Source organism: Balearica regulorum, chromosome 2 (assembly GCF_011004875.1).
Source record: "Balearica regulorum gibbericeps isolate bBalReg1 chromosome 2, bBalReg1.pri, whole genome shotgun sequence".
Classification (NCBI taxonomy): Eukaryota; Metazoa; Chordata; class Aves; order Gruiformes; family Gruidae; genus Balearica; species Balearica regulorum.
In genome coordinates, this window is record NC_046185.1 from 41,017,308 (window position 1) to 41,037,980 (window position 20,673).

At 39.9% G+C, this 20,673-nt stretch overlaps 1 long non-coding RNA gene across 1 annotated transcript in view; it reads right to left on the reverse strand.

The window, feature by feature from the left end:
- Positions 1–20,673, reverse strand: part of LOC142600364 (uncharacterized) — a 92,719-nt gene that overhangs the window by 16,728 nt on the left and 55,318 nt on the right. The window contains exon 2 of the long non-coding RNA XR_012833815.1: positions 17,144–17,242. This is a non-coding gene — a long non-coding RNA (uncharacterized LOC142600364). The remainder of the gene's footprint in view (positions 1–17,143; positions 17,243–20,673) is intronic.

Sequence of the window (20,673 nt, forward strand, 5' to 3'; positions counted from 1 at the left end):
GTTAGCTTGAGAGAAACTGTGGGAGATGTTGGATGTAGATTCTGTATCACGTGAGTGAGCAGTAAATATATTGTTGAAAAGGATCCATAGGAATAGTTACAAACCATTTTACCACCACTCTGTAACAAATTTGAGACTGAAACTTGAACTTTTCTTATGCCTCAGGAAGAATGCAGAACAGAACAAGGGACACCATGCCCACACAAGAACATTTTACTTTAGTAAAATTTCCCCAAGGATCCGAGGAGCACCCACTACAGAGGAAAGCAAAGACAACCCAGTGGTCACTTCCATCTGAATCTGTGGCAAAATTGCCTCCTCTTCTTAAAGCTGGCAACTGGTTTAGCCATGGGTGGTTGGGAGAGTTGCTCCAGTGAGCATTTGCAAAACCTGAATAGATAGGTTAAGTACTTCCATCCTGTATTCTGTCTCTGTCAGGGACCCACTCCCAGTGACTCTGAGGAGGGTATAAACCCCACCAATGGAGCAGATTATGCAATAAAAGGAGAAAAAATGTGAGGTTTTTTCAGGACCATGCATAAACCTTTTATTTCTGGACTAATAAAAAAGTATATGTACAAATAATGACTAAGTGTCCTTTCAATCCCCATTAAAGATGGGTAAGGACCTACCATCCTCCATTTTTTCCCCTCCATATACACTGCTATACAGGCGCTATGGCTTTACCCACACTACTGACTGCAGCTTTAATGAAAAGTTGTCTCTAAACAAGAGAGCTAAAGTGCCAGCACAGATCACAAGTTAGTTTATTTAACCCTAATGCATGTTTCTCTTTTTCTTTTCTCAACCCTCTGAAGAACCTCATGCTTCCCTTTTCACAGAGAAAGCTAGAACACTTTCTTATTTATTTATTTATTTATTTATTTATTTATTTATTTATTTATTTATTAAAAATTGGTCTACTTTTCCTGGTCAATCCCTTGAACCAGCCCCCATTTTCGGAGAAAGCAAGGGAGAATTTCTCTTTTCCCCCAATGCAAGTGAAATGAAAGCTGGAACGAAATACTGTGTCAGTATTCTGGATGATTTCCTCTTTACGTTCTGTGGATGGACACAATGGATAAGTGCATTTGGGGATTTGTCATGGTGACAGTGGCTCCTCAGAGTGAGAGGGATGGGCATGTTCTCGCAACCAAGACCCAAGAGGAAGGGAAGCCCTGTGCAGGGGTTGCACACTGTGCCAGGCCGGCAGCCAGCAGCTCCTTGATTGCTACTGCTGTGGGATCTTCTCAGAGGCAACAGGTGAAGATGACTGGTACAAAGGGAAAAACATCTCTGCCTACAGAGCATCAGAGCAGCCTGGTTGAACAGCCAGAAATTTTGGCATGATACTAAGTGACAGTGTTAAGGACAGGAACATAACGGGCCATATGGCAAGCATTTTTGATTGATAATAGATGTTTATACATTTCATGCTGCCTCTCTGGAGATATGCCTAGAAAGATGAGATGACATGTCCCAAAGGAATAGTAGTTCAGATTTCAGCCTCATCATTCAGCCTACCTCTTTATTAAAAATGTGATCACATTCAACACCAGTACACACTGGAGATGCGACTAATAATTGGCTAAGCCAATGAAGCTACATTAATGACTATGAGCATGGGTTTAGATCACTATTTTGACGACAAAAAAACTATTTTCAAAAGATTTGCTTCCTTAAGCATTCAGATGATGTGATATTTGATCCCATCTGGTTATTTGTTTATATTGAGAATGCCTTCCTTCATCCTTTTTTTATCTGTTTATTTTTGACCTAATATCTAATATTACTGAAGCAGGTGATGCATAATTTATGTAAACAATAGTCTTCATTTAGCACTTAGAGAAGTGAGAAAGTTCAACACAATTACCAGCTTTGCTTTTTGATAGGCATGCAACCAGCATCTGTGCGTTAAACAGGCTACTGTAGGAGTGCTGCTTCCAAAGCAAAGGAAATGACTAAAAAGACAACCCCACCAACCTTTGTCTCTGGGTTATCTTTTGCAGCCAGTTCTCTCCCATCATATAGTGTTTCAGTATGATTGTCTGAAACTGGATGGATCTGAGCTGCCAAAACCACCAGCGAGGTTACATGAAGTAGTGTCTTCCTCAGCCTACACACTGACTCATTAACATGTTTTTTGAAGTCCTGGGAGCTCTGTCAAGAAGTCTGTGAAGGAATCTTCAAAAAGGAAACTACTGGAGATAACTGCTGAGAACATGTGCAAAGCCAGTACATATTTGGCAGTCTGGCAGAAACTATAGAACATTTTCTTCCTAATTGCTCAGATAATGTAATGAGATTCAGGAAACAATACTGGACTAGAATGCTATAAAATAAAAAGCATGCTTTTAAACTGGAAAATAATTTCTGGAAAAAAAAATTTTTGGCAGCTATAAAAGTTTCATAAACAGAAGTACATCTACTGTGCTAAAGCAAGATGGAAAGAGCAAAGATCAAGCTTTGAAACATACAGGAAAAAGATGAGATTTCTGTGTTGTACTTACAATGTTTTATTATACTGATTTTGATGGGATAAATAGGCCTCAAAGATGTTAACAGGACCAACACTAAATAATCAAATAAGGTTCAAATTTTAATTACAGAGGACTTGACCTGTTTAGTCCCATGACATATAATTACCATTACAAGTATTTTAGGCAAAATTAAATATTAGATGAAACAAGGAACAAGAGACAAAGCATTTGTAATATAGCATAGTAATTTAGTCTTTTATTTTAATAACATTCCTTATTCCCATTCCCATCAACAGCAGAGAATTTTTGAAGGAAAATCCTTTGATTGACAGGATTTCAGATGGTTTATGGAAAAAAAAGAAATACATTCAAGGTTTGTCTACTTTATTGATGTTAGAGTCCTGAAGGCAAAGTGAGAACAACAAATGCAAAATGAGTAGAAGAGAATAGCCAATAATGTAAAGAAAAACATCAGCTTCTGGTTCATAGTCCAACTTTTCAGTCTTGCCTCCTGAAAATATACCCAGAATAGCACAGTTTCTGCTGGCAAAATCCATACCAACATGAGGCTATTTAAAAACTTCGTTATTACAATTTCTTTTTTTTCATAGATTTATGCATGTTGCCAACAGTCAATAACAGGCTAAGTCAGACTTATGATAAACAGTAGCCAAAAGAAAAAAACTGAGAACCCATTTCTGAGTTGTGGAGGTTCTTCAGGACGGAAGATACCAAGATTGGTGCTGATGCTATCTGAATTGTTCTCTGTAGCTCAGTATGGACAGACTTACTATGTAAAACAGTATGACAGAGGCCTCGTGATGTCATAGTGGAGTTTAGCATCTCTGAGAAGGATGCTAGACTTCACTTCTTACTTCACCCATTCCCTAGATATTATTGACAAATCAAGGACTACTCAAAAAGGCAATCAGTAGAATATGCTACTGTGTCTTTATTGTGCCCACTAATTATGCTTAATTTCTGATATAACAATTTCAGTCCATAAATTTCCAATCTTAGGCCCTTTATTTACCATACATCTTTTCACTGCAGTCTTTGGTCTGCATCAGGAACATTTCTGTTTGCCTTGTTTAACTCCATGTTTCCATCTTTAACTTCTGATGATTTTTGTAAACATTTTTATGTAACAGTGTTTTGTGCTTTTGTTGCTTTGGATAGGAAAAGTATGTGTTAGATTCTATGTGCTAGCCATCTATCCTTTTGGATCAGTATGATTTTCCCTGAAGTTGTTGATTATATGTGTCCATACAACTTGTTTTGAACAAGATGGGATGCATGCAATTTACATAATCAGCTCTGTGTACTAATTAGAGGAGCCGCTATTTTCAATATCCTAGAAAAATGATGCCAGGCTAACACAAGGATATTGAAAGCATCTGCTTCTCTAATTAGTAGACAAGGGGCTTATCTTCCATTTTTATTCAAAGTGTTAATGTGTCAAAGTATTTTGCTACACCAAAGAGTAATGACATTTTGATCTAGGAAGGTCAAAAATAAGATGCCTCAAGTAGTATTGCATAGAAGCTGCCCTTTATGCTTTACAGGAAACCATACTTATTCCCCTCCCCCCCCCCCCCCCCCCAAAGAATAATATCATATACAAGCCATATGAAGCTGCAGAATATAGTCATAAATAGATAATCCACATATGAATGGTTTTGGTGAAGTTATTTACAAGAATAGTTCAAAAATAGCATTATCAGAGTTCTATGATAATGAGTAGATGACATAAAAAATGGAGAAGCTACGATTTCTCTTGTTCCAGGCATCTATATACAGCACATTTTGACAAAATTTCCAATATGAATTTCTTTGTCAGGAAATTTTAGCCGTTAGTTCTTGCTAATCCTTTCTCTCTGTATTAAGAAGTTCATGCTCACTGCTTTCTTCCCCAGAAAACACATAACATACCATAATTTGGGGATTGGAACTAGATGATGGGGGTTGGAACTAGGTGATCTTTAAGGTCCCTTCCAACCCAAACCATTCTATGATTCTATGATTCTATGATAATTAGGCGACCACAACATTTTCAGTATTTTTTTAAATCTGACTTTTTAAAACATTGACCACAAGACAATTTCTTTAGATATCAAATTATTTTAATAGCTATTTTCTGCTTCCTCACCAAGTTTTTCAGTGTTCTTTAAAACTTACGGACAACACAGCTCTGCTCAGGATTCCGGTATAAGTTTCAGTAAAGTCATGTGTAGAGGAAGCATCTCCACGGTCCTAGGCATGAGTCCCCACATTATGAACTGAGAAACACATAACTTATTCTTACCTTCATATTTTGCATGGAACTCAGATGATGAATATAACTCAGCTGATAAACAGACCTTGCATAGTGCTGTTCCTGGTTGTACCCGACTCTAAGTCATCACAGTTTACCAAGCCATGTAATTTACTATGCCTGTTTGCCTTTTTTAGTATTTAATACTCTGCTTAATCTCTGAATCCAGAAGAAAATAATCTTCTGGATTCAGAGATTAAGCAGAGTATTAAATACTAAAATGTATTATTTTCTTCTGGATAACTTAAGAAATATGAATAGAACTGGGTCAGTCTAGAGGCAAAGGGGATACATATTGTTCATAGATGTCCTCAGACTGTAGTCAACTCTACAGAAAATAAGGGATCAAGATGTCACTTTATGGTCATCTTTAAACTGTAACAAAAAAGATTTCTATAGTGATCTAAGTGTCTTAATGAACTTCCTTTCCCTACAAATAGAAATACTGGTTTTATCATATTAGCTCAGATAAAATGCTTTATGTGGGGTAGACCTAGAGACTGCTAATGGGATACAATGCTTTTCACCTTGAAGTCACCAGCCCAAGTTCTGGGGTTTTTTTGTTGTTGTTTTTTGTTGTTGGTTTTTTGGTTTGTTTTTGGGTTTGGTGGGGTTTTTTTTCCCCCAATGGATGGAAGGATTTTCCCTCTGGGATCAGTCTGCATTTCACTTCCAGGCCAGCTAAAATGTGGTTTTCTGCACTCAACAAAGTTTCACACTTCTCTTTCAGCAGACCTGAAGGGGCCAGGAGCGGAGCCTGGCTGGGAGCCCCCAGTCCTCACCGCATGGAGCTACAAGGCAGCACCATGGGCTGGGCAGTGCAGCTTGCTTATGCGGGGGGTAGGCACCAACAAAGCTACAGCCCTCATCTCTGGTGGTACCTGTGGCAATTTGCCCTCTTTGGGTAGACTATGATACGAACTTATTTTTTGTTTTTCTACAAGCCCTCCTCAGCCTCCTCCCTGAATCTTATCTGGACTGGAAGGAGGTAGAGGAGGTGAATGTCCTCCGTCTGCTGGAACAGCTTCACACCACTCCCCTTCTACCAGGCTGCACTTTTTTTATGACCGTGTTACAAAGACAGGAGACTTTTTTTTTCTCTGCAAGGTTTTCTGTTTAATTAAAGGCCTATTGTGCCTGAGCTAACTCTCTGGTTTTTAAGGAGGGCTCTGTTTAAAATCAGGGTAATGGGTTATTACAATTCTAGAGAAGAACATTTGCAGAGAAATATTTTGAACTGGTTAAAATATTTGTGGAATACCACAAAATACAAAATAGATCCCTTAATCTCAGTGGCTATCTTGAAAACTTATTACTAAAATATATATAAATGTGTAAGTACTATTCATTTTTTGAATGTTGGTGTGCTGTAAAATTCTGTTTTCTTTTCATTTCATGCTGTTGTAAATAAACTGATTCTGTACAGTAGGTTTTTGTCAGACTCCCAGAAAGACAATTTTATTTTATAGCACATCCTAGACTGACAGCCAGAAACTGTTCTGCACCACCTCAGTACAAACAAAATTAGCTTCTCACAATATTTTTGCAGATGTTAAAGGTCATTAATAGAATGAAACCAGATGACTAAAGCAATACATTTGGAATGATTGGGTTTTATTTTTCTCCCCAGCTTAAAGACACAGAGTCCTCTTTTCTTGACTGCTTGGCTGCATTTCAAATGCTCTTTTTTTTCTTTCTTTGCTATTTAATGGTTTCCAAAATCATAAAAGTGAAAGTAGTGGGATATGTATTTCTTGGCTTATGCAACCTCACTTGTGTGAAAGATTTGGGATTTTTTACAGAGATGAATATAATATTAACTGTTCAAACTACACATTCCTGGAACAATTGCCCAATCTCCACATTTTGATCAAGGTCACACTTTTGCAATGATCAAGGGAAAGATGGCTAGCAGATGCAAGAAAAATCATGTTCAAAATGCAACTGTATCCAGGAATAAAAAGAAAACTCCCCTAGAGGAAGTAGTTCTATAGATTTTGAAGAGCATTGTTTAAGTGAAAGCTGATGCTGTTAACAACTAAAAATTAACCTTTTTCTTTCCAAGAAAGAAATGTCATAGTGTGATTCCTATTTTCTGACTTATCTAGATGATAATGAGAAGCCTTATTTATCTTCTAATTTTAAAATATTACTACTACATATTCAATACTATACCCATCATTTTAAACTACATTATGTTATTTATACACTTCCAAAATGAAAGATAAATAATAATGGTTTGTCAAGCAATAATAATGTTTTAAATGCTTTTAAAGACATACAGTATGTCAACTCTTTCCAAAAACTTTTGACACGAATTGAAAAGTGCAAATCAGGCCCATCCTGAAAGCCAAGATAAGAATGCGTGTTCCCCTGCTTTGGAACACTTTTACAACAGGTGGGAAGAATGAGAAGTGAGGCTACGCAACCTGTGCAGGAATGGATTTTATCATAGAATCACAGAATTGTGTGGGTTGGAAGGGACCTCAAAGATCATCTACTTCCAACTCCCCTGCCATGGGCAGGGACACCCTCTACTAGACCACGTTGTCCAAAGCCCCATCCAGCCTGGCCTTGAACACAGCCAGGGATGGGGCATCCACAATCTCAATGGGCAGCCTGTTCCAGTATTTCACCACCCTCACAGTAAAGAATTTTTTCCCAATACCTAATCTAAATCTATCTTCTTTCAGTTTAAACTCATCACCCCTTTTCCTATCACTATATGCCCTAGTAAACAGCCCCTCTCCAGCATTCTTGTAGGCTCCCTTCAGGTACTGGAAGGCTGCTATAAGGTCTCCCTGGAGCCTTCTCTTCTCCAGGCTGAACAACCCCAACTCTCTCCACCTGTCTTCATAGGAGAGGTGCTCCAGCCCTCTGATCATCTTCATGGCCCTCTTTTGGACTCGCTCCAACAAGTCCATGTCTGTCTTATGTTGGGGACCCCAGAGCTTGATGCAATACTCCAAGTCCAGGTAGGTGACGTCAGTTGCTCTTCCCTTATCCACCAATGCTGTAACCCCATCATAGAAGGCCACCAAATTTGTCAGGCATGATTTGCCCTTAGTGAAGCCATGTTGGCTGACCAGAGTAGAGGGGCAGAATCACCTCACTCAGCCTGCTGGCCACGCTTCTTTTGATGCAGCCCAGGATACGGTTTGTTTCCTGGGTGGCAAGCACACACTGCTGAGACACGTGGAGATTTCATCAACCAACACCCCCAAGTCCTTCTCCTCAGGGCTGCTCTCAATCCATTCTCCACCCAGCCTGTAGTTGTGCTTGGGATTGTGCCGACCCATGTGCAGGACCTTGCACTTGGCCTTGTTGAACTTCATGATGTTCACACAGGCCCACCTCTGAAGCCTGTCAAAGTCCCTCTGGATGGCATCCCTTTCCTCCAGCGTGTTGACCACACCACACAGCTTGGTATCATCAGCAAACTTGCTGAGGGTGCACTCAATTCCACTGTCCATGTCGCTGACAAAGATGTTAATCACCGCCGGTTACAATACCGACCCCTGAGGAACACCACTTATCACTGATCTCTACTTGGATATCAAGCCACTGACCACAACTCTGTGAGCGTGACCATTCAGCCAATTCCTTACCCACCGAGTACTCCATCCGTCAAATCTCTCTCCAATTTAGAGACAAGGATGTTGTGTGGGACAGTGTGAAATGCTTTGCACAAGTCCAGGTAGGTGACGTCAGTTGCTCTTCCCTTATCCACCAATGCTGTAACCCCATCATAGAAGGCCACCAAATTTGTCAGGCATGATTTGCCCTTAGTGAAGCCATGTTGGCTGTCACCAATCATCTCCTTATTTTCCAAGTGCTTGAGCATAGTTTCCAGGAAGATCTGCTCCATGATCTTGCTAGGCACAGAGGTGAGACTGACCGGCCTGTAGTTCTCTGGGTCTTCCTTTTTTCCCTTTTTAAAAATGGGATTATGTTTCCCCTTTTCCAGTCAGTGGGAACTTCACTGGACTGCCACAAATTCTCAAATATGATCGAGAGTGGCTTAGCAACTCCCAGTTCCCTTAGGACCCAGGGATGCAACTGATCAGGTCCCATGGACTTGTGCACTGTAAAGTTCCTTAGATGGTCTTGAATCCGATCTTCTAAGGTGGATGGTTCTTCACTCTCTCAGTCCCTGCCTTTGCCTTCTGAGACTTGGGCAGTGTGGCTAGAGCACTTGCTGGTGAAGACTGAGGTAAAAAAGTGATTGAGTACCTCAGCCTTCTCTGTATCCTGGATAACTGGGTCTCCTGTTTCCATCCGGAGGGGGGGGCCACATTTTGCCTAGTCTTCCTTTTGTCACTGATGTACCTATAGAAGCTTTTCCTGTTGCCCTTGAGGTCCCTGGCCAGATTGAATTCTATCCAGGCTTTAACTTCCCTAATCTGATTTCTCTGTATGTCTCCCAGGCTACCTGTCCTTGCTTCCACCCTTTGTAGGCTTCCTTTTTGTGTTTGAATTTGTACAGAACCTCCTTGTTCATCCATGCAAGCCTCCTGGTGTTTTTGTCTGACTTCTTCTTTGTTGGGATGCATGGCTCCTGAGCTTGGAGGAGGTGATTCTTGAATACTAACCAGCTTTCTTAGGCCTCTCTTCCCTCCAGCGCTTTATCCCATGGTACTCTACCAAGCAGGTTCTTGAAGAGGCCAAAGCCTGTTCTCTTGAATCCAGGGTAGTGAGCTTGCTGTGTGCCCTCCTTGCTGCCCTGAGGTTCTTGAACTCCACCGTCTCAGGGTCACTGAAGCCAAGGCTGCCCTTGAACTTCACATTCCCTACCAGCCCCTCCTTGTTGGTGAGAACAAGGTCCAGCATGGCACCTCTCCTCGTTGGCTCCTCTGTCACTCGGAGAAGGAAGTTATCATCAATGCATTCCAGGAACTTCCTGAATTGCTTATGCTCTCCTGTGTTGTCCCTCCAGCAGATATCGAGGTGGTTTAAATCCCCCATGAGGACCAGGTCTTGTGAACGTGAGCCTGCTCCTATTTGCCCCTCTAGAGGGCCTCATCCTCTTAGCCTTCCTGGTTGAGTGGCCTGTAGCAGACCTCCACTATAATGTCCACTGTCTCTGCCTTCCCTTTAATCCTGATTCATAAGCTCTAGTCAGCTCCTCATCCATCCCCAGGCAGCACTCCATGCACTCCAGGTGGTCATTGACATAGAGGGCGACACCCTCTCCTCATGTCCCCTGCCTGTCCCTCCTAAAGAGCCTGCATCCTTCCATTGCAACACACCAGTCATAGGAGCCATCCCACCACATCTCTGTGATGCCAATGAGATCATAGCCCTGCAGGCGTGCGCATATCTCTAACTCTTCTTGTTTATTGCCCATGCTACATGCTTTTGCATGTTGGGCCCCAAGTGAAGCTGACTTACTGGCTGGAGTGGCTGGAATTCCTTTTATGTACTTCACCAGTGTTTCCCTGTTGACTCCTATTACCTCAGGAGCCCCTGACTCATGTCCATAAGACTTCAAATGTGCTGCAGTGTATCCAGCACGTCTCTGAGCAACAGGCTGAAGGCCCTTGCCCTGTACCTCTGACCTTGGCATGTCATTCCACAGCTTGTCGCAGGCAAGCCTGATATTATCCCCCTCCCCCTTCAAGCCTAGTTTAAAGTTCTGTCAATGAGCGCTGAGCAAAGACCCTCTTCCCCCTTTGAGAAAGGTGAATCCCATCTGATGCCAGCAAGCCTGGTGTTGTGTAGGCCATCCCATTATCGAAAACCCCGAAATTGTGGCGGCGATACCAGCCACGGAGACATATATTAATAGGCTGTGTCTGTCTGTTCCTCCTCCAGCTGCCCACAACTAGAAGGAGATAGGAAAAAATAACCTGTGCACCAGATTCCCTCGCCAATCATCCCAAGGCTCTGAAGTCTCTTTTGATTGCTTTTGGACATTGTGGCTTCATTGCCACCCACACAGAAGAGCAGTAACAGGTAAATAGTCTGAGGGCCGTACCAGGCTATGAAGTTTCCTCGTAATGTCCTTAACCCAGGCGCCAGGGAGACAGCAGACTTCCCTAAGATGAGGGTCTGTCTGACATATTGGACCCTCTGTTCCCCTCAGAAGGGCGTCACCTACAACTATAACCCGCCTTTTCTTCCTTGTGGAGGTGGTCATGATATGGGGGATGGGCCTTTCTGGCCTTGGTGACACCTCTGGTGTAGATGAACATGGCAAAAATGAAAAGGCAAGAAGTTAATGTGAAGGAGGGATCGAGTGGGTTTCACTGGACAAATGAAAAGGAGAAATGTCAACGAGATAGAGGGGTCATTTCATGGTTCAGACATCCAGCAGAGGGAAGTAGAAGGGACAGAGAAGCTGTCCTGTGGTGTAGATGCCTTAAGAAGCCTTTCCTTACCTTGAGAAAGGTAAGAAAACCTTTCTTATGCAGAATGCAGAGTACAAGCCAGAGAAAAAGAGACCAGTGTTTTCTTATCTTGATTAATGCAAATTCTGGACAAAGACTCCAACTCCATATCCAGGTAAAGAGAGAAGAAGAGAGATTTTTGAGATACCGGATACAAGAAGAAGAAGTGAGGCTTAAAACTAAGCATTAAAACAGAAGTTTCAAGCATAAAACTATTTATGAAGCAGAATGAGTAGCAAGATGTCCTGGTTTCAGCTGAGAGGACTGATTTTCTTCATAGTAGCTAGTGTGGGGATATGTTTCGGATTTGTGCTGGAGACAGCATTGATAATATAGAGATGTTTTTGTTCTATGGACTTGTTGTTGAGCAGTGTTTACACGGGGCTAAGGCCTTTTCTGCTTCTTGCACTGCCCTGCCAGCGGGATGGCTGGGGGTGGACAAGAAGTTGGGAGGAGACACAGACAGGACAGGTGACCCAAACTGACCAAAGGGGTATTCCATACTATATGACGTCATGCTCAGTTTATAAGGAGCTTGGGGGAAGAGAGAGGGGGGGCAGCGGCGTTCGGAGCAATGGCGTTTGTCTTCCCAAGTAACCATTACGCGTGATGGAGCCCCGCTTTCCTGGGGATGGCTGAACACCTGCCTGCCCATGGGAAGTGGTGAATGAATTCCTTGTTTTGCTTTGCTTGTGCGCGCGGCTTTTGCTTTACCTATTAAACTGTCTTTATCTCAACCCACGAGTTTTCTCACTTTAACTCTTCCAACTCTCTTCCCCATCCTGATGGGGGGGGAGTGAACAAGTGGCTGCGTGGTACTCAGCTGCTGGCTGGGGTAAAACCACGACACAAGATCATAAACGTATTCGAAATAGGAGAAAAGGGAAAGGGCAGTCTAGGTTTTGGTGAAGCAAGGCAAGAAATTTCATTTTAATATGGTCTGTTTGAGATAGTGTTGGGATATTCAGGTTGAAAGCCTGAGGAGATAGCCAAAGAGGCTCAAGTGAGTGACCAGAGACATAATTTGGGAGAGAAATAAAGCAGTAATTCATTAGCAGAGGACTACAGAACTGGTAGTCAAGTCTTGATACTGGTTAGATTAGGAAGGGGCACTACAGAGGAGGGAAGGTCAAGAATAAAAAGCTTTGAAGAAGCTTTGAAAACTTCATCTTCTCTAAATTAAGACAGTTGAATGTACAAGAGGGAAATGCGTAAGTTAAAAAGCATAAAAACTAAAAAATAGCCTGGTGAAGTAGCAAAAGAAACAAATTTTAAAATATGTAGAAATGATTCATTCCCTTTCACAAGAATAAATAGAATAATGTGCTATTTACCTGTATAAAAATAAATAAATAAATAATCTATCAATCAGATAAATAAATAAATAAATAAATATATATTTTTTCCTATGCCTTGTAGCTATAAAGTTGGCAAATAGGGAGTAGACGATTCCAGTACCTTGAAATATCACAGTATGGCAAATTTCCTATTCTATTTATTACAAAAAAATTGCTGTGAATTTTCTGGCACAAACTAGCACCATTCTGATGCTGGATAGTTTTGTTAGGAAATCATTCAGAAAGAGTATTTTCTTCCCTTTTTGAATTGCTTTAAATTTCTTAGAATCTATTAGGAAGATTGTGCAATGCTTTTGTCTGACTAGATCTGACAAACAGCTGGGCTGCATGGCAAATATATCAAGGATGAATAACTGAGGTGGGTAGGGGATATCTTTAAAGGTTAATGCAAAATATATGCAGAAGTTTTATGAACTAGACCTTTTAAATACCATTGCTCTTTAAACAGCTATGGCATAGAAATACTTCCTACAGGAAGCATATAATGAAAAAGTTCCTGTAATAAACTAGTGGGTAACATTCCCCAGCATGTTAGAGATATGTGTGGCAGGACCCAACAGCTTATCTTGCTCTCCTTGAAATGTATGTGGAGAGCTACACAAGCTGTAAATGCAATCATACCACCACTGTTTTACAAGAAAAAAAATGATGTGGTTGGTTTCTATTCTAGCTAAACAAATTTAGATGGATGAAAAGGTCAATGAAAAGCAGTTAAGTTTCATCAAAGTTTACAAATTACAGATGGACTACCTCTAGATCACTAATATTGTTAACAGCTAAGCAATCTCTGAGGGTAGGATTAGAGGAAAGCCCCCTCAGAAAGCAGTGTTTTTCACAAAGGCAAATTGATAAATAGTAACAGAGTGAATTTTCTTTTCTTTTCTTTTTGTTGAATCTCATGGAAATCCGTTTTACTTAAGTAAGGATGCTATCACATTCTCCTTCATCTACTGGAGTATTTGTATATGTAGACATCCAGGATCCATGCTATGTTGGTAACAGTCTTAATCCTTTGCATTTACAGAACACTCTTCAACTCTAGATCTTAAAGCACTTCCTTATGCAATGATCAACCAATGAATTTCTCAAGCATCTCAGTTGATATTTGCATGCCCATTGTGCAGATCAGTTCAGTGCTGCATTTGGTTGTCACGTGTCAAGTTCACACACCAGCAGAGCGCTCGTGAGTCCTAACTTCTCTGGACCACTACACAACAGCCTGTCAATGTAAAGTGCCCTGTAAACAGGAAGTCTACTGCATGTAGTGCTAATGATGAGCAACAAGTCCAACTAAAAAGCCTGGCTATTATAGCTGTTCTTTCTTTACTTTGAATTGTCAAAGTGAATCACAGATTCTCTTAAAAGGATATGAAACTAACCTATCAATCAGCTCTAAGAGACATTGGCTAAACCCTTCTGTTGTGGTTTCCTTTAGAAAGTCTGATTTTCATTAAATTTTAATATTTTTACAGTAGCTTTCCACTCATTTCTGAATGGGAGGCACCTGTGGGAACTGTTAACCTTTGGCAAATGTTGACTTGTTAAGTATCATCTTTGGCTGCCAAACAATAGTTTATGTTATGATATGAAAGTAATTTAATTCTGTCGAAAAGCAAGCAATTTAGTTATTATTCTTTGTATGTGTGAACAGGATTCCTATAATCAATTATGTAATAGAGTAAATATATTTATAAACTATTGAAGGTAGACAGGCTTCATTTAACTCATTTTAAACAATATGTAAAAGATATTCTATGCAATTTTCTTGTATATTTGGATATATATTCATACACTGTATGTACACACTGATTTTCTTTTAACATTTAGGGTTATTTAGCTAACAAATTAATTCAACACAATGAGCTCGTGCTGCAAAATGCCATGGAAATGGAGTATTTACATATGCTAATGACTTCCAATTAAGAAACGTGCAAATAATTGGGAGAAAGCAAAATTAAAACACTGCGCTAATAACCTGACAATTACAAGGAAAACTGTATTATGCAAGACTGCAAACATAATTGCTCACACAAGGTCTATTTGACTACAAGGGTAGCTAACACAAAATATGCGCCAAATTGTTGGTACTACAGCTCTTGACAGACTTCTTGTTGTAGGACTACAGCCCTTTTAAGTGCAAGTTGAAGTGGGGGTACCACATGGGGGTCAGTGACAAAGGCAGGATAAGTATCAGGTCAGGAAATTCATCATTATGATGATCTTTCACAGCTCACTTTGGTGTAAGAAAGAAGTGGAACTGCAGATGGTTTTTTGAGCTGTTGAACTAAGATAAGCTAAGCAGAGCAACAGCAGCTGCTTGGTGGCTTGTGGTGATTAAGGATTTTCCCTTTCACAGAAAAAAAAAAAGAATTTCCTTCTACCAGAAGGTCATAATTTCAGAAATTTATTTTAATTCAAATTGTGAGGGACTGTGGAAATTTAAAATGTCTCAGTAGAAGGTCATTCTGAAAATAGAAATTCTGTATTGAAAAGTCAAAATGTTTCCTTCAGTAAGGTAGAAATTTATTTCGATTTTGCCACAATAATATACTTTGTGGGCCCACAGTGTATTACTACCACTACAGAGTAGCATCAGATGACCACTTAGATATAAAATCTATGTTATATAGAGTGAGGAAGTCATTCTTACCTTTCCTAAGGGAAAATTTTCAGTGCTTTTGCAACAAAAAAGCAAACTCTTTAAAAGTGAAAAAACCCCAGCACAAACCCTAGTGCCTTTTCTTATCTTACCCAAAAATAATTTGGTTGTTGGCTCTATGTAATCCAGGGAGACATCTTTTCAGCACACAGATTCCAAGGAATGATTGTATTGACTCTGTACTTTTCCTGTCTCCTAGACCCCATAATCTTTGTGAACTCCAGCTTTGCCACACAAGCACTGAGGTAAGGACACCTCTGCAGGAATAGAGGGGTACAAATTCTTATATGATACTAACTGTGAAGGCTATAGCATGCTGATTCAAAGATACTACTCACCTTTGCCAGCATACATTATTGGCTGTGTATTTCTTGTGCTCCAGAAATTAAGGCAACTTTGCTGCTAATGGTAGGGGTGAACCAATGCAGGAAGAGAAAACCCGTTTTTTCTATCACTTCTGTTATTTTGATTTAGTTTTTATAGTTTTGTCTTCAAAAGGTTCAGAGTTCTGGTTTGATTCAGATGAGCTTATCCAAAACTTTTCCAATCCTCAAGTCTGCAAAACTGAGCTGGAAACAATGCAAGAGCATGCTTTCTGATAGGATTTGAGGTTCTTCTATTTCTAGCTGAAATTACTGCAAATGAAGCCTCTTGCACGGAATTTCTACACTTTTATTCTGGAAAATATTTAGAACACTGCATGAGTGACTGATCTTAACTATCCAAGCAGCTACTATGAACCCATCAGGAGATAAACCATATGTCCTGCGAATCTGATCAAAATTAATCAGCAGATCCAGAGTAATAAAGATCACAGCTGATGAAAAACAATGTAGAGACCAAGAAATACTCATTAAAAAAACCCCAAAGATAGAAATTTTATGTCTACTAATAAATGTGAGAAAACTTCATAGTCTTTTATTTACCCAACTGTGAACAGTAAATCTGAATATAGAAAGTCCTAAAACCTACACCCACTCAGGGAAGACTGTTTTGGCATTTAGAGCAGTATGAGAGTCAGGAAACTCCATCCCTAATCATCCCTCTGCTTAGTCATACCCTTGATTTCCAGGTCCTCTGAGCCTTTGCCTTGACCAGAGAGATGACTGCAGCTTTTGACCATGGCTGAGGTAACTCTAAACTGGCCTGGGTACAGACATCATGTCACTGAAGATGTATTCATGTCATCGCTGGCCCAGACCATGGTGCTCTGAGCAAGTACTCAGTATGTTGATGTTGATGGTCCTGTGGCTACAGCAGCAACCTCTGGACAAACCTCTCCCACACTACCTTGTGACATTAAATGAGTCTTAATCCACATAAATAAGCTGTTAGCTGTCACATAGCAAGTAGGGTTAGATATATGTACCCTTGACCATTTCATAGTTTGTGTAATAAAGGCACTTGGTCTTTCTGGAAATTTTGGAAGGTCTTGATCCAATGTCCTCTGAAGTCAGTGGAAGCCTTTCTATGGACACATGGTACCACTGCTGGAAGAGCTCTGCGTAAGCATCCAGTTTTGTCATGCTGCTGCTTGAGGCAGGTGGTGCAAATTCACTATTTTTTTTCCGTTTTAATAGTAACCCAGGGGTGATTCAATTTCTAAAAGGAAAATATTGACCATTGACCTTTTTTTTTTTCTGTTTTTTTCTTTAGCTAAAGGGATGTTTCTATTATATATTAGGTATGGGTTACCCACCAAAAGTCTTAGATGATCTGAGTGCAGGTATCATTATATTTATTCCTGGTGGAAGTTTTCTTCTTTCCTTTCTTTACTCTTTTGCTCCCTACAGCATCACAGCATCCAAATTTTATTTTATCCCATTCCAAATTATTTCAGTGTCATTTTTCCTTTTCTCTCATTTTAATTTTCTGATTTTTTTTTTTTTTCAGTCTTAAGCAAAATGTGAACTCTACAAAGCATGAGATTGTTTCAAACTCACCGTGTTCAATCACATTTGGACTTAGGCAACCTGCTCAGCCCATCTGTTGGTTTGGCAGTCTCCTGCTGTTGGTCAGCCAGTGGAAGAGGTCTCCGAAGACTAAGTAAAATCGCACAACTGAATAACCCCCCATCACATGCCATTTGACCACCTTACAAGTTGGAAGAACAGGCAACACAAGCAAGTGAAACAGGAATGCTTAAGCAGAGTGTAAAAATTGGTTTTAGACCATATCTCTTTAAGAAAGAAATGAAGTTCTATTTCCAAGTCTCCACCACTGATACACATCTGAGTAGAAAATACGGAATCAAAAGGAAGGTATCGTAATCCAGTGCTTAGTCTTTTCTTTCCATGTAGTGGCTTAGTGATGTGGGAAAGTAGATGTGCATGGTGTTTGACTGGCAGACAGGGGAGAAACAACACGAACCAAAGGATTTGCAATGTGCAGACCACTTGTGTGATTAGAGCTGTTTGAGGAAATCTCTCTAGCCATGCAGAGTCTCCTGGTGCCAGCTGTGTTCCCCACAGGGCACAGGCATTTGATTTCAGCTTATGAGACAGAGAAGACAAAGTATAAATGGAAGATATAGCGGATGGATGTCACTAAATGTAGCAATTTCATAAGATGGTGAGTCTAAGTAAATGTATAACCAGGTATCAGGCATAAGCAAGGACCACACTAATTCGTTCTAATGTTTTAATTTCTTTGATTATTTCCTTAATTGCTTTTTTAATATTCTTATAAATCTTTTTTTCCCCCGTACTTAAAAGGAAGCTGAATGAAAGGATGGTGATGTGTGGGAGGAGAATGAGGGCTGGCAGATTGTGTTCAGCATCCTCCACATTCCCTTATTAGTTTAGTCAGACACATTAGTTCACATTATGAGAAACAGATGAGAAACTGCTAAAACATACATTATGAGAAACATTAGGAGAAGCTGCTAAGCATACATCTAAATAATGTTAAACCAACAGCGACTCCAGCTGAGGGCCAGCTGACTCACCAAGCTCTGTAAATCTAAGTTTCACAGCACTCACACAGTGTGCATATTCCCACTAACCATCGGACAGGTTGAGTTGTAATGCTGAGTAATCATTGCATAAACCCTGTGTTGGAGAGATGAAGGAGGGCAAAAAATAGAGACAGAAGTACTTCAGCGAAAGGAACTGATGACAACATCCACCTTGTCTATGTTATACCTGTTCTTCAGAACCATATAAAACTTTCAGCTACTCCAGATGCTTTGCTGGGTGAATTACACCATGTTTCCACATGCTTTTCTTTTCCTTGAGTTTTCTTCTCGCATTGCAGAAAGGTCAATTTATGTTCTGTGCAAGGCAATCAGCTAGAATGTGTCAAGTGTAATGAAGTTCTAAGGAAATAAAAAAGGATATTTCATAGAATCATCCATGGAAAATCATCTGTGGCTTGGCTGAACCTTTAGAATAAATGCTTGTGGTTGCACAACTTGCCTTTGTTTTGAGCTGACCTGTGGAAGGCATCAGCAGGACTGGTATGATATTCAGCTCTGCTAATATTATGACTATTTCATTTAGCATGGCTTGATGGTCAGTTCTCAGCAGAATGCAAAATGTAGTGTCTGTGTAAGATGAGGTCACTCCATGTCACCCAGAATGATTTTTCCAGAAAACTCTATTCTTACCCTGGGATTCAGCACCTCAAGCATCTCCAACCCTTTGAGTATCTTTAGGTAATAAATTTTGCAAACCTTTCTGAGATTGCTCAGATCTGTGGGCAATACTGCAAAAAACAAGTTGCTCCTCTTCACACAGGCATCTTCATGCCAACAATCTGATTTCTAGGAAAATTCAGTCTCTTGTAAGACAGACTTATACACATTTTGCTTTTGATATTCCATTAAAAAAATCACCTATGATATATTTTAACTGTGGTGGGTTTTTTTGTTGTTTGGTTTTTGGTTTGTTTTTTTTTTTTTAAGGATAACACAGGTAAAATCTTTGATTTGACTTGTCTTTTTTTAGGTACTTTTGAAATGTCAGTGATTATGTGATAACCATTGCTGACAAAGATTAAAATGCTGTGTAAGATATTGCATTTTCCCTGTAAAGCATGAATAAATATAAATATGACAAATGTATAGCCTCTGGTAACAAATGTTGGGTTTTTAATAATTACTAAAGAGAGACAAATCATTCCTAATAAATAATGTACACTATGCAGTAGACAAGTCCCCTAACAGGATGGCAATAATTTTGAGTGCACATGTTTGTGTATGAGATCAGATATCTTCCTCTTCCAAAGCAACCAGAATTAGAAAGCAATGTGGGGTCACCATTACCCTGATTTTGACTCTCTCCTTGTTCAAGCCCGTCTGGCTGTGTTCCTGCATGAGGTAGCTCACCAGCTCATCTTCCTGCCAGTGCTTACCTTAATTAGGCCTTGTGGCATTCTTCCATCTGTCTGTCTTACAAACTTTTCCATTGTTGCCATGTTGTGTCTTGATTTCAAATCCCTTTTAATTTCTATAAAGATCTTCCCAGTTTCTGCTTGCTGCTAGGGGAAGAACTTTCTCTCTTATTATATCCAGCCTTAGATTCCAGATTGTAGTCCAGCTCTGGTAGCATACTGGTTTCACAGGTTTGAAATATATGTAACATATCGCACTCCAAGACAAAAAGAGGTCTCATACCGTTAATGGACTGCGGTTGTACGATGTTCTTTAGGCAGGGAGTCCTCTCCCATGAGTTTTTGCTATCATGCTTAGATTTCTTAATTTCCTTGGTACCCCTCCATGGATGGATGGATGAAGTTCATTATTTTTTCTTTCTCATAAATAGTATGGACTGGCATTTGCAGCTGTGTGTCTAAAATATATTGTGCATCAAATTAAAGGTGCTTGTTGGTTGTTACTATATTAAAAAAAAAAAAAAAAAATCAGTCAGGCTAATATAGAAGGTGGAAGTAGACTGCTAGCTTTGCTCCACAAGTTCTCCTCCACATTTTAAATGAGATTTGCTCCAGCCATGCTTGAAACTCTTCTGCATTGATTTTCCATTAGCTCTCTTGCTAATGAGAAAACACTGACACAAATGTAATTAAAAAACAAATTTAAAATTTCCACATGCAAATATTTGCACCAAATATGGTTGTGTGTAATAGGGAAACAGAGAATGACATGTGATTTATTTAATAAGTGATGACTAGCTAACATTGACCAAATAGAGGTTATTAAACAGCGAATAATTGCAGAAGACTTTCTGTGTTTGATCTGCAGTTAAACAAAAGGTAGCCAAAAATGTGGTTGGTTAATTTTGAGCAACAAGGGTAGTTGATTGAGAAAAAAAACGTTCTGTTGGCTTACAGATACTGCGCAAACAGAATTTGAGGTTAAGCGGGTGAGGTAAATAATTTGTTGTGAATTATTTGCTCAGCAATAATATAGTTTCACTTTTTCCTGTTGTTGTTACCTATAACATTGTCTCCCTTTTTCCCTTCTCAGTTCTTCCGCAGAGAGACAAAATTGATAGCTACATAGGAGGAGTAGCTG